Source organism: Desmodus rotundus, chromosome 1 (genome assembly GCF_022682495.2).
Source record: "Desmodus rotundus isolate HL8 chromosome 1, HLdesRot8A.1, whole genome shotgun sequence".
NCBI classification, from domain to species: Eukaryota; Metazoa; Chordata; class Mammalia; order Chiroptera; family Phyllostomidae; genus Desmodus; species Desmodus rotundus.
The window spans coordinates 141,015,370-141,029,485 of NC_071387.1; positions in this window are offsets into that span (position 1 = coordinate 141,015,370).

The window sequence follows — 14,116 nt, forward strand, 5'->3', positions numbered from 1 at the left end:
TGAAAACAACTATACAAGGCAAACACTGTTATTATTGTCTTGCTTTTATTAATAACAAGTTAGAGATTCAGAAATATTAAATAACCGAGGTTATCTACACAACTTCCTTAGTTATTTGCATATAATAATCTTGCAACCCTGCTATCTAGCACACAAGGGAGCCAATGAGGATTCAGAATTTACTTGTATAATACAAGGTGGGGCAAAAGTAGGTTTGCAGTTGTTTGTATGGAAAAATAATACAATAATTAATAAATAATAATACAAGAATTACCTCTCTGTTTCACATACAACTGAAAACCTACTTTTGCCCCACAATGTATAACTTTTGTTTGTGTATTTATTTAATTATTGACAATATTTATGTTGTAGACCTAATCAACAAAACAAACAAGCAAGCAAAATATAGCCAGAGACATTGAAATTAAGAAGAAACTGACAGTAACCAGAGGGGAGATGGGAAGGGATAATGAGGGGAAAAGGGTGAAGGGTTTAGAGGAACAACTATAAAGGACACAAGGACAAAAACAAGGGGGGGTGGAAATGGGAGGGAGGTGGAGAGGAAAGGTAGGGGGAAAAGGCAGACAACTGTACTTGAACAACAATAAAATTCAAAAGTATTTAATTAAAAAAAAAAGAGGATCAAGCTAATCTTTCACAGTTAATTAAGAAGATCTCTTGGTAGGAATTATTAGTATAGTTTCTGTTGCTTACAAATAAAATTAAATAAAGAAAAATATTTATGTTATAGAAAATATGAATACCCATATATCCCTCAGCAAGAATATTTAAAGGTTGAAATTTTCATTTTTTGCCTTATGCATGTATTTATATGTCAAATAAGAATTACAGATACATTTTTGCTTTCCTGTTGAATTCCATTGTCTCATTACCTCTAGAATAATTGTATTTCTGATTTAACATGTACCATCACCATCCCTGTTTAATATCATAAACATACCTGTAGTTAAAAATAATTATTTTGCATAAATGATTGTATTCTGAACTTATACAACTCTTCTTCCTTAACATTAAGTTTTTCCATACCCATCTATTTCAGAGAATGCAGACATAATTGACCAATAAGAGGAATAGATTAATTTGCACAATGGAATAATAAATAAATAAATTATAAAAAATAAGTGAATGAAGCAGCTTAAATAAATGAAATATTTTCAATCAATAGGAATATATTCCATTCTTGAACAACTTTTATTTTAAATAATAAAATAAGCAGCATGTGCTATTGTTTGGGTGTGGGACATTGATTAGAGAAGCATAAATTAATTGAGAAAAGCAAAGTACAAAGTGGGGGCTGACTGAAAGAAGGTGAAGGGATTAGTCAAAGAGCACATATGAAGGACCTATGGACATGGACCGTGGTATGGGGATTGACTACGGAGCTAGAGGGAGGGCTGGGCAGTGGGGGCGGAAGGTGAAAAATTGGGACAACTGTAATAGTATAAACAATAAAACATTAAAAAATATAAAGGCAAAAAAAAGCAAAGTATAATTTTCACTTTAAATTCTGAGAACATTTTGCAAAGAAGGTACAAGTTGGTAATATCCACCAATGAAAGTTTGCATTTCATTTTCTGTCCTTCTGAATCATTCAGTTCCCTTATTTTTGCTGTGATTGCATTTGCCATTTCTCTACACGAGTGATTGTATATGCATTCATGTATGCACAGGTATGTATGCATATAGGTATGTATTCATGTATATTATATATGAGATTTCATAAATATAAATATAGTAAGGGGATAGTATATAAAGATGATATGTAGTAAAATATTATTTATGCACTTTAACTTGTGATGATAATCCCTTTATATCTTTTTCTCATCATTTTTATGCTCTTTAGGATCATGTAACATAATTTTATTTGCCTATATACTGAGTTTTATATTTTAATGTGTGTCAGTTAAGAGGATACAGCTTGTGGGTAACAGAAAACTAGAATAAAATACCTTCAATAACCAAAAGTTAGAGACTGTATAGACTCCTGGATAGGTTTGTTATGTCATTCAGCTCATGTCTTCATTGTCAAATTTCTTTCTATTTCTTTGTTTTGCCATTTCCTCTGCATTAATAAGTACCATGATAACCTATGTATGATAACATATAATGTATAGTAATATGTAATATATACTTATATATTATATTATATCAATGCATTATATAAATATAATTTGTATGTAATATATAGACAGAATATCCACATAAAACATAATTCAGTTGAAGAAGATAATTCCTTTTTCTTTTTATGAGCATAGAATCTTTTTTGATTATATTTCCTTGAGTCAAGTTGTGGTATATTCCTATTCCCAATCTAAATCATCAGCTATGTAGTGGGATTTTTCTTGTACTAATCAGACTTATTCTTGGCAGTTGGCTTGAATTAGCTTCCTATGAAGCAGTTAACTAGATAAAAGAATAGTGAATTGTGGAGGAGCTTTACCCTCAGAGTTCCCCATCCACTACGGATGAAAATAAGTCTACCAAGACATGATTGGCTTAGGGAGGAAAGGTGGCCAATCTCTAAAAGAGAAGGACCAGGAACCTTAGGAACATGCTCCTCAATGGATTTTATTGGGTTTAATTTGCATAGGAATACAGGGCGTATATGTAAAGTTCATCCATCATTGTCAGGCATAAATGATCAAATTATAGATAACATTCAAAGAACTGAGGGCTTATTTTGAGTCAGGGTCAGATAGTTAAAGGGCCATAAAACTTTGGGGAACAATCTCATTTCCTGCATGGACCCTTATCATTTAAATTGAGGGTATTAGCAAAGCAGGTTTATAGGATTTTATGCATTCTTTTTTAGGCCTGATCACCCCAAGGAACCTGCCCTTTCCAGCACAGGGCCACACCCACCTCCAGCATTGTTTCAGGCTTAAGTCGGGAGGGGGAAGTAAGGCAGCCAAGAGGTTAGGAGACTTCTTAAAGAGAGAATGATGGCTCAGGCTATGTCAAAGCCAAGGGGCAAGGGTCCATCACCCCCTTTTTCCATAGCCCCTCAGGTCCTTCCCTGAGGGCCCCTTCATGACCATGCCTGTCTTAGGTCATCCCTCCTTTGGGGAAACTTACCCATCATTGGTTAACCAGTCATCCACCTGGGGCTAAGCAGGGTGAGGTGAAAGGGGGCAGAGGTGGTGCCCCTGCCAGGAAGATAAGCTTTGTCTCCTAAGTGGCTTATGGTCCCAAGGTCTTTTTACTCAGCCTTAGTCTATGGGGGGTTACAGCTTCTGAAACTAGGCTGGGCAGTTCCCAACAGTGAATATTTGAAAAAAATAGAATTTCTTGAAAGAAAAGTGGTGAAATAATGCTGACACAGAAAATGAATATTGGCATATTGTCACTGTTTTCATTTTAGAAATATTGTTTGATTTACTTAAATTACCTCTATTTTAGAGTAGTTTTATATTCATCTTTCATTTTAATTTTTTCTCTTTAGTTTTCAATTATACTTATTTTATCATTTCCTTCATATTTTTAAAGTATTTCTTTCAATGGGTTTTTATTTTTATCCTTATTCATGTTTTTTCCTGCTCTTTTTTTTTTTTTACAGTTTTTTTGCACTCATTCTGTCAGGGTTAGTTTCCCTCTAGTTCAATAAATTCTAGGTAATTAAAGAGATGTAACAGATTATTTATGTAATTTAGGACTGTAGTTTCTTAGCTAATTCAGTTTAGTTTGGAGTACCAATTTCTTGTAGTTTATTTTTTCCCTCTTAAGCACTCAGTCAAAGGTGGGCATCCGTTCAACTTTTCTGGCTAGTGAACAATGTGCCTGTAACCTCCATTTCTTATGTGGGCTATGTTGAAAACAAAGCTGGACACTAGTGAAAGTAGTAAGGTCAAATTGTATTCAATTATTGCAATAAATTATTGCAATTCAGAAGAGGTACTGAATTCATCTTTGGGCAGAGGGGACTGGGCATTTAAAAGGGATAATGAGGAAATATGAAGGGGGGAGCTGCAGAAGGCTTGAGCAGAGTTAGGGAAGTAGAAATTTACACAAAAGCAGGAAAAGGGCTTATTCCCTGTACTAGCCACCTGGTTTTGCTAAGTAATGAAAATGTAACTTAGATGCTACCTTCCCACAGAGAAAGGGAGACAGGAGCCCTACGTTCAACTGCTGCCTGGATTAAACAGTACATTCTTTTGGCAGCCTTGAGCTTTCTCAAGGCATTTTAAAGGGAGCTGGTATCATCATAGGGATGTCCTTGAGCTGTTAGAAACTGTTAGTGTTTTTCAAGTCTTCTCTGTGTGTGTGTGTGTGTGTGTGTGTGTGTGTGTGTGTGTGACAGAGAGAGAGAAAGAGAGAGAGAGAGAGAGAGAGAGAGAGCGACGTGAGGTGGATGAAATTATCTGTGCTGATTTTCTGCTGTAGGTTTTAATAAGTAAAGTTTAAGTCCTAGGAAAAAGAAGGCCCAGAGGAACATGACTATAGCTTGGTAACAAAGAGTCCTTTGCAACTGTCACTTGGTGTTTCAGCAAGTCTACTTTCCACAGCAAAGACCACATTCCCCTTCCCAAAATTGGAGGCACTTATCTGCTAGATCAAATTTTGGGAGTTATTCCTAGTGAGTTGCTACACATTTAGCTTAAATGTGTTCCTCTTGCTTGTATTTCTTTTCTGCTCATGGTGTTTTTTCTTTATTTGAGAGTTTCCCACTATGTGTTTAATAATTTATCATATTTTGTCTTTATTTGAAAAAATTTTACTGAATTTATTGGGGTGACATTGTTTAATAAAATTATATGTTTGAAGTGTACAATTCTACAATACATTATCTGTATATTGTATTGTGTATTTAGCATCCAAAGCCAAGTCTCTTTCCATCACTCTTTATTCTCCCTTTATCCTCTTCTACCTCACTTCACCCCACCCTTTCTCTCTTGTGATTGCCATACTGTCGTCTGTGTCTCTGAGGTTTTTTACTTTTGCTTAATCCCTTCACCTTTTTCACTGAGTCCCCCCAATCACCCTCACTTCTGACGACTGTCCATCTGTACTCTGTATTAGACTGTTTCTGTTTTGTTTGTTAGTTTATTTTGTTTGCTAGATTCCACATGTAAGTGAAATCACATGGAATTTGTTTTTCTCTGACTGGCTTATTTAACTTAGCAAAATATTTCCCAGGTCCACCCATGCTGTCACAAAGGGTAAGATTTCCTTCATTTTTACAGTTGCATAGAATTCCATTGCGTAAATGTACCATGGCATGTTAATCCACTCATCTACCAATGGGTATTTGTACTGCTTCCAAGAGATTAAAAAGGATGACCCACTTAGCAAAATAAATCGAAATAAAAATAATTTGGAAAATAACATCATATTTTCAGGGGGATGATAGAAAAATTATGTTACCAGTCAAGCATTTTACCAACTCAGATATTTACCAATAATTTTCATACTTAATGAGTAAATAATATGATTAATATTTAATTTAAGAAACATTTACTAAAACATTATTTCCAAAAACTTTATTAGTATCATAAATTCACAGCACAAATTGGAACTGAAATGTATACTGGCACGAATGATTAGAGATAAACAGCCCAAGTTCAGCACTGTGTCCTAATATGGTGAAACCATCAAAGTTATTTCTATTAGTTCCATGAGTATTTTTGAACTCCTATGTAAATAATGGAGAAAGCAGTAGACAGATATAGAAATATACATTTGTGTGAGAATATAAAAGCCAAATTATTAACTAATAATTCTATACAGTAATTCTGAAGTAGTTTTGGGTGACTAAAATATTTTATTCTGCCAATCTAATAATTTATATAAATGTGCATGTATGTGTGTATATATGTATATACATATGTATACATATATATATTCATTCTATTCTCTATCGTTTAGAAGGTATCTAAACTGCATTTGAAAAATCTGAAGTTTAAGAATTGAAACTCTAATTAAAGGCTTTGAACTTCGGTGATCAACATGGTTTAATTTTTTCATCCCTGATTTTATATCATATATATTATTCCACTCACTATGTAATGAAAGTGTGATTTTTGTGGAGTATTACATGCTCTCTGAAAATCGAGTGTATTTCCACAGTATGTATGCATCATGACTGAGTCAGAGGAAAATTCTTATTTCCAAAAATGATATCTGTGGCAATTTTCTACATTTTGCCCTGGATCCCCATCCTGCAAATTACTTGCAAATATTTAACTCCGGTGATTGGAGCCAAAACTAATTAGTGGAACATGATTGCCTGTAAATCAAGTGTTTCCTTGTGAGCTTTCTGAAGCAGTGTCATGGCATTTTGGGGAAGAAAGATACAAACCTGAGGTACCCAAAGTGTATAATACACTTCACTTAAAATGGATTTGTATTTGAAAAACAGCAGAAGCACTTTCTTCAATATTATGCCATAGGTAGAATAGAATACTCTCATAAAAACCATTATGTGTTCAGTATTATACTAAAAAGCAACATATCTAGATTGGTGCAAAATATGATCCATCTGCTTAGTGGATTTATAATCCACTTGGGAGATGGTGATTTAGCAAAACCATATCATGTTTATGCCAAATTCCAAATCAGCCTTTTAAATTAAAAGAGAGATAACAGAACAGAAACAAAAATGATTGCCAGGCTCAAGGTGTTGTCAGGAAGTTGTCAAAGAGCAATTGGAATTGAGACAGGAACTCAATGGAAGAAAGGTAGGTTTCAGATCAAAGATTATAAATGCCTTTGGGAGTCAATCTGTGACTCAAGTGGAAGCAGTATCCTTGAGTAGGTCAAGTACAGTGTCCTCACAGGGAAACAGCCATTCAGCTGCAGTACACACTGCACTAGAGTCAACCTGGTTAATAGCAGATATCCCAATTTTTATGATAATCAGAAAATTTAATTTGATATTAAATCTAGAGAATTTAAAATATTAACAACAAATAATAACATTTAAAATGTACTAGAGAGGACCAAAAAAAAGCATTCTACAGTTTGAAATTAGTGAAACATACAGTCTGGATAGATAGCTATTTGGAACAGAGTAGAAGTTGCCATTTCAGATACTACGCTCAGCGGAAATATGGTAACTTAGATGGAGAGCATATTTAGGGGAAAAATGTACATCAGTTTGGCTAGATAGCTGCTTTGATGAGAATAAAAAATGTTTTATGTTTAATTATTTAGGGGTTATAATGTCAATTTTTCAGTGATTTCTAAGGCAAAGAGAACTGATAAAGGTAGGACTGTCTAAGAGCCAAAATAATAAAATAAAAGAAAAATATTAATATCATGAAAGAGCATGACATTAGAAAATATTATTATAAAGGAATATAAGTTATATATAAACTATATTTAAAAGATTTTAGTATAAAGATAGATATTAATTATTTTTTCAGAAGAAAATCTTTCCTAAATATTTTTAAAATAAGCATAAAATGGCCAACAGAATCCTTAAATTGGTATGAATTCCATTATGCAATAAAAATTTAGTTTTAAAAATTAAACGTTTTTTCCATTTATTCTATTTGAAACCCATTGGTCAATACTATGTTGGAAGAAAAAAGTCTAATTAAATAAATGTAAATAAAACCTTCCAGAAGGATTACATTATCTCTACTCTTACCTGTGTTTCATAGTGATGGATAGGATTATCCATCAGCTCACTTATACCATCATCACTTTTGTAATAAAGCTCTCTTTGGCCCCCAAGTTTGTGGGGGGGGTTGTTTTTTGTTTTGCAGGAAAAATTACTTTTTTAAACTGCAAATTTTTCTAACCAGAGAAATATTTTAACTTAAAAAATCTTATACAGTTATATAATTGCAATGAAAAGGCAACTGGCTGAACAATAATTAAGAATTTATTACAGCCCAAAATATAACCAAAAAATATTAATTTAGAATGAAGGTGTTCATTATCTTATGTTTACATTTGTTAAGCATGAATTATTTATAGTATTCATTACCCAAAAATATTTTTTATTTTTTATACTAAATGAAATAAGCCAGTCAGTGAAAGACAAATACCATATGATCTCACTTATAAGAGGAATCTGATGAAGAAGATAAACTAACAAGCAAAATGGACCCAGAGGCATGGAAACAGGAACAGACTGACAGTGACAAGAGGGCGGGGAAGGGGGATAATGGAGGAAAGAAGGGGGAGGGACTATTCAAGGAACATGTGTGAATGACCCACGGACATGGACAAGTGTGAGGACTGACTGTGGGAGCGGAGGGTGGGCTGGATGGAGGAGGACAAAGGGGGAAAATTAGGACAACTGTAATAGAATACCAATATTTTTTAAAAAGAAAAAATATTTATATTAGTATGGATCAATATAAGGGCAGTAGGTCAGATTTGATTCTTTATAAAACCTCCTGATCAAAATATCTTCACCTTTATGAAAGTAATTAAATGTTTAACTTCATTCTTTATTGGAGGTTTTTGTATGAGAAATTTGTCATATCTCTTAATTTAAGTATTGTCACAATCAGATTAAGAATTTACCTGCTAATCTACCACACATATCTTACTAATATTTAAGTTCATAGGATCATCTGAGGTTTCATTTACAGAATAACATAAATAAAGATCTTATTAGAATATAGTGGTTAGGATATTCCTCCAAAAAATGTCTATCACATGACCCACAATCCCACTTCTGGGTATTTATCTGAAGAAAACAAAAACACTAGTTTAAAAAGATATACACCCCATCTATTTTTACTGCAGCATTATTTACAGTATCAAAGATATGGAAGCAGCCTAGGTGCCCTAGACAGATGAATAGATAAAGAAGATATGATGTATATATACAATAAAATATTAGTCAGCAATAACAATGAATGAAATGTGCCATTTGCAAAAACATGAATGGTACTGCTGGGTCAAAAGGCAGTTCCATTTTTAGTTTTCTGAGGAAATTCCATACTGTTTTCCACAGTGACAGTAATCACAGAGGAGAGGGGAGAGGAATAATAGGGGATAATGGGCAGGTTCATCAAGGAACAGGTATGAAGGACATATGGACAAAGCCAAAGGCGGTGGGTGGGGAGGAGGGGCATGGTGGGTGAAAATGGAGACAATTGTACTTGAATGACAATAAAAAAAACCCACACAAATGAACCTAGACAGTATTATGCTAAATGAAACATCAGGAAGAGAAAGAAAAATGCTCTATTCCTTCACTTGTATGTGGAAGCTAAAAAACAAACAAATGAGCAAGCACAACAAAACAAAAGCAGACTCATGCAGATATTAAACTGATGGTTGCCAGAGGGAAGAGGGGTGGGGGATGAGTGAGAAAAGATGAAAGGGAATTTAGTCAATAATAGTGTGATATTTGCATGATGACAGATAATTACTAGACTTAGTGAGGTGATCGTATTGTAAGAGATATAAATGTTAAGTCACTATATTCTATGCCTGAAACAAATATAATATTGTAAACCAACTATACTTAAATTTTCAAAAAGAATTAAGTGGTGGGAAAATACCTGAAAACTTTTTAGCAGCGAAGTAAAAATAAGTACAAGGGAGATGCTGCCGAGAAGCACATTGAAGTAAACACTGACAAGATCATACTGTCACAATTCTCATGATTAAATGTGTGAAAGCTTCTGTAACTAAAATGAATAAATGTACTGAAAACTACATATATATAAGTAGTAATATATAGATATGTTATTTGGGAGGTGAATTGTAACAAAGAAATCTTGTGGAAAAATAAAAATCAGGTATACAAGTGGAACTTGATCATTTTTATCTAGGATGGTCTCCACTTTAGGAGAATTTTGTCAAAAGCCCTATAATTTTAGCAGCTCAGTTGAGGAGGATGCTGTAGTCATGGAAGAAAGACTAGTAAAAAAAAATAGACCCAAGAAAAAGACTTTTGACTATTGCCCAGAAAAAAAAATGTTTCTCAAAGTTTGAAAATAATTTAAAATCGCCTATTGAGTGAATGGAAATAACACAAGAGGAAATTTACCAGCACAGGTGTAAATAGTTTCAGTCCTGAGTACAATCCAAATGTAGTGCCGGATGAGAATTTATGAGGTACTTACTGGGGTTCAAGACTATTACCTAACAAGAGATTTGACCTTCCTTCCTCCCATAGTGAGTTACACATGATCAAAAATTGATAACTTATATTAATGCAAAGTTGATTTATGTGGTTCAATTTCAGTTCATTTTATTAGCTTATAAAAAGGATAAAAATGTTTTGTGTGATAAAGTTAGAAAGCAGTATTTTTTTCTCAGAGTAACACAGGATCAAATTTTTAGAAATGGTTTTTGCTATTGGCACACTGAATATTTCCATGTCCCCGAAGATAAGCAGTTTGATTGAAAAGAGAGAAGATGTCCAGGTGCAGAAATTTAATAGCACTGTTCAGCCAGGCTTAGATAGCAACTCTTCACTGAAAGGGGGGAAACTACTTGGAAAATAGGAATCGCTTAAAGTGAGTTTCCATCAGGAAAACTCATTGAAATTTTGAATAATAATTTTTATTGGCTCACAAAGCAACTCCTATTATTTATATCAATTATATACTAACATTGTTTATTTTTAAGGTAGTAACAAAGAAAAATATGATCTCTGTGTAAATATAGCTGAGAAGCGTAATAGTGGCAAGTAGTCATTAAGGCATTGTATACACTGAACTCATAGGTGGCAGCAGTATAATTCTGGCAGCCCAGTCATCTCCAATTCTTTATCCTACAGTTCTGGGCGGCCCAATGCCTTTGCTTACAAAGTTACTCCATTGCCAAAGGCATACTTTGACATCTATATTTTTGTCACAAGTTTTAACTTTCTATAAAATAGTACAGGGTTGCTAATTACCATTTGAGAGATATTTGTAATTAAAATCTGACATAATGCATAGTCGTATGGATCTTCTGAAATGCTGACAAACTGGTAGACATCTTCTTCTCCTTTACTTGTGTGTTGTGTCTATGATGCACAGCCATGATTTTGGCCCAGAATTTCAGGAAAAAAATTTTTGTTATAATTTTTTAATCCAATTTTTATTTACATATATTTAGATACTTGTTTTTGTATTATAAAGAAATTCTAGCATTTATTTTTAAACATATTATGGTATAAGAAATATAACAAATAATTACAAAACACAAGAACAGATACAAGGTATTTCAGACACTACCCATGTATAATGTGCATCCTTATATTTCCCTCAAAAAGTTGGGCAAAAAAGTGCACATTGTACATGGTAAAATGTGGTAATTAGTTACTATTAAGAAACATCTAATTCTTTAGAGTTTCGAGCCTGACGTGTAAAAGTGGGGGAAGTCAGTATATGTGTGTGTGTGCAATCTTCAGAGCACAGTTATAGTTGTTTATTTTGGGTTTATGGCAGCACTAAAATATTTAAAATTTAAAATATTAAAATGGAAGTTTTAAGTTGTCAAAATATATTACATTCAATTGTAATATAAATTGAAGCTCTGAGAAACCTCATGCTTTTTTCAATAGTGATATAGGCATAGATTTATGAGAAATATATCTCATAATATATATCTGTCATTTTCAAAGCCATATTCAATATTCAAAGACATTAACCTATGACTAGGATAGAATGTTGAGAATTACTGAAATCACTTTTAGGAGGGGTATTCACTACTATATTTATAATAATTGATTTGATCAGGACGAGTGGAAGACCGTGAAGATAAACTAGGGGAGACAGGAGTTCGGGAATAAAAGTAGCATGTGCACCATTAGAAAAGTGCTTGAGTAAATAAATACCTGCCGTATGCATACTGTTCTGAGTCTGGACAATAAGGCTACAGAAGAAATTGGAAGAATGGTTAACAGACTAAATATCTGTGAAAACTTGGGGCACAATACAACTTTGAGATCTTCAAAACAAGGAGATCTTCATTTCTGAAGCAGAAGTTGGTGGCATTTTTGGTGAGGTCATAGTGAAACCAACCAAGGAAAGGCATGGAAAGACACAAAACAGGCGAGGAGACAGCAGTGACGGTAATTGCATAGAGGAGGTAAATTTGTGAAATCTCCCACTTCACACCTATTAGACTGGCCGAAATCCAAAGTACCAAATGCTGGTGAGAATATAGGACAACGGGATTTCAGCTTCATCGCTGATAGGAATGCAAAATGAGACAGCCATTCTGGAAAACAGTTAGGCAATTAAAAAAATAAAACAAAAGAAAACTAAACATACTCTTACCATAGGATCTAACAATCACTCTTCTTGGTATTCACCCAAAGGAGTTGAAAACTTATGCTCACAGAAAAACCTGATCACAGATGTTTACACAGCTTTACTTATACCTGCCAAAGCCTGGGAGTACCCAAGATGTCCTCCACTAGGTGATGGATAAGTAAACCGTGCTACATTCAGGCAATAGGATGTTATTCAGTGTTCAAAATAATGACCTATCAAGTCATGAAAAGACATAGAAGAAACTTAAATGAATGTTACCAAGTGAGAGAAGCCAGTGTAAAAGGCTACAAATTGCATGATTCCCACTATATGGTACCCTGGGAAAGGAAAAATTATGGAGATAGTAAAAAGATCCTCTGGGTAATGAAAAAGCAGAGTACAGATGACTTTTAGGGCAGTGTAAATGCTCTGTATGATATAGTGGTGAATATATATCATCGTGCATTAATCCAAACACATACAATGTACAACAGCAAAAGTGAATTGTAATGAAAATTATAATCTTTTGGTTATTATGATGTGTCAATGTAGGTTCATCCTTGGTAAAAAAAAAAAAAAAAAAAAAAAAAAAAACATGGCATTTTGGGAGTGATGTTAAGAACGGGGGAGGCTATGCATGTGTAAGATCGATGGGTCTACAGGAAGTCTACATCTTCTCAATTTTGTTGTAAACCTGAAACTCCTCTAAAAAAATGAAGTCTCAGAAAGCAAATGAATGAATAAAATAATCTTGCCTTCTGAATAAAAAGAAAAAACAGTGGGAGAGACTTTTGATGAAGAATAGCAGTCATTTATTTAGCAATGCATGTAATTTTCCATAATGTACACATTCCGTATCTAGCTAACTTTGAAAGTGACCTTGTATATAGATATATGAATACATATAGATATAAATACAGACATAATCATTCTCCAAGAAGGACAATATGAAATCCCACTTGCATGTATAACATGGTATGATACTCATTGAAAGACAAGTTATTATAAATTTTTTAATGTATTTTAATTCCTATGGAATATATCTCTTTTTTTAAGTGCTATAACACAAGTGCTATATTTTCTTATGTGGTTGCTATAGAAACTCTGTATGTGACTGATTAGTAAATTAGATAACTCATAAAGTCTTTGAAACACACATTAGAAACCCTGTTTAGTTGTGTTTGTATGTATAGATACACATGTGTATATGTATTTAAAGGTTTAATTATATCTCAAAATTACAATTAATAGTGGCATAAAAATTTGCTACAAAGTATATCTATGAAGGTGAGAGAAAAATCTCACTAACTCAAACTCATTATTGAACTATTGCTCAAAATGAATACCGGCAATATTAAAATGGCTTCTTTCCTATTGTATTTCTGTTCTTTTATATCTATCTTCCTATAAATAACAATGAATATATAAAATATCAAAATACGTGAATTTTATCTATAACACTGACAAATGTAAGATTATAATGGTTGCAGCATTCTATTATCTATGGAATTCCCTATTCCTTGGAAGTTATTTGCTCTCTTTTAAATACCAATTTATAATTCATAACACAAAGATCAGGCCTACACTGCCGTAGTAAACAGCAGGTAACAACACAATTACCTAGTGAAATCAAGTACTGCTTTCATGGCTCGGATGGACAAAAGGGAACTCTAATGCCTTTAAGGCAGTTTTGTCCAACACCCCTAAGAACTAAAATGGTCAGTACTGTGGAAGGGCTGTAAGGTGAGGAAGAATTTTAAAACATGACTAATATTTCCCTAAGAAAACAAAACCTAAAAACTGTTTATTAAAATGGTCCCAGGCAAATATATATTCATTTACTAAATACCTGTTAGTCATAAAGAAATGTCATTAGTCACGATACTATTAGCTTACCAGGTCTCAGAATACCTGAATATTGGGGCAGACGTGGAATTCTG